The following is a 1,879-nucleotide window of genomic DNA, read 5'->3' as shown; positions in this document are numbered from 1 at the left end:
TGTGTGTGTGTGTGTGTGTGTGTGTGTATGAAGGCAAATGTGGAAGTCAGAATTTGATGTTGGGAAGTTTCTTCTTGATCACTTCTTTATCTTATGTTGTGAGGTAGGTTCCCTGACTGAGCCTGAAGCTTTCTGTTTTGTCTAGACTGGCTGGCTAGTGAGGGGCAGTGCCCACTCGTCTCTGACCCCAGTACTGTACAGACATGAGCCGTCAGCTTTCACATGGGTTCTGGGAGTCCAAATTCAGCTCATGCCTGTGCATCAAGCACCTTGTCCACTGAGCCAGCCCTCCAGCCCTGCTCTTGCTTGCTCGGTGTAAAAGTGAAGTCTTCTTGTGGTCCCAGAACCACACAGCTGCTCTCCTAGATTGGAGACCACTATAGGGTTCACAGGTTTAGAAATCAGTTCAGGTTTTATATAATCGTTCCACCCAGTTCTTTACACCATGATGTTTTCTTTCCTTTTGCTTTAAGCCTTCATGTTCGTCTACCCCTTAAGTATCATATGAATATGCAACTTTGATATTTGCCATAGATGCATGATGAAACTATTCTTATCATCATTTTCCCCAAAGCACTGTTTTCTGGGAATGATTCCTCCCCCTTAATCTGAAATGGTCTCTCTTCTAATGTAATCAATAAAGATGCATTTAAGACCAACAAATCTACACACACATATAGGCATTCATATGTAAAGCCAGCGACATTTTAAAATCACATATTTTAAAATTTATGTGGGTGTGTGTATGTCGCATGTATGCAGGTGCCTACAGAGCCAAGGGGGAGTGAGGGATCCCTAGGAGCTGTATTTACAGGTGGTTACAGGAACAGCCTGGTGTGGATACTGGGAGCTGAACTCAGTCAGATCCTTTGGAAGAGCAGCTGGTGCTCTTATCTGCTGAGCCTTAGCCCCAGAAAAAGGAAGCTCCTTTGCCTGTCCAGGTGCTTGTCATCCTTTGGTTATGCCTTCTCTTGCAAGTCTGTGCACTTTAGAAACATCTTGGTGGTGGGAACTAAACCTTACCCATCTCTGTGTTCTATGGTCATCCTCTCTCAGATATTCAATATGTAAGTGGCCCCAGACAGGCTTCTCAATGTTATTATTGTATCACTGTAGTGTATACAGTCTCAACCAAAGTGATACTAATAATTCAAGATAGTTCATTTTGTTATCCAAGACCGAGGCAGAACATCGTGTCAGGCAACATGGCTGTGCTGGGGGAACATCTGGGAAGGAACAACGGAGACACTGGGCTGGCTTGCAGCGGTCAGGAAATGAAGTCGTTCATCCCTAGCAACGGCCCATTTTGTATTTTGGAGGCAGAGATGTAAACAATGGCAGGCTCTATGAAAAGCAGCTGCAGTTAGGGATGTCTCAACACGCTTCATATGTGCAAATGACAGGAAGGATTCCCGGTGCCATATTGGGTTTCTCAGCCTCACACGCAGCACAGGGTCGTCGCCATCTATAGTGTTGCTCTTGAGTGCCGTGTAGAACAATGCGTCCATATCCCACTTGCCATGTGAGTGAAGGTGAAAGTCAGAAGGGATGGGGTCACTGACATCCACTGGCTGCTTTTTAAAAGCTGTCTATTAACCCTGTGAATTCTGAACAAATTCCATCTTGAGAAAATAATTTTTGGAAAAAATCACCTTCATTTTAAACATGCGTCAATTTTATGGATTATTTTTACCTCCTGCGCCCCCTACCCCTTCTGAGTGCCTGCTGATTGGTGTCAGGTTGTTTGGGTTATCACCTTCTCATTTGAACGTTTTATTGTGACAGGACAACACATGAGATCTAACATGATGTATTAGACGCCTCAGAAACCGTGGAAAAATGTAGGTAAGCTTATGGATTCTTTGGAAATGTCCATAAA

The sequence above is a fragment of the Microtus ochrogaster genome, linkage group LG4 (assembly GCF_000317375.1).
Source record: "Microtus ochrogaster isolate Prairie Vole_2 linkage group LG4, MicOch1.0, whole genome shotgun sequence".
NCBI classification, from domain to species: domain Eukaryota; kingdom Metazoa; phylum Chordata; class Mammalia; order Rodentia; family Cricetidae; genus Microtus; species Microtus ochrogaster.
This window is presented reverse-complemented; position numbering follows the sequence as displayed.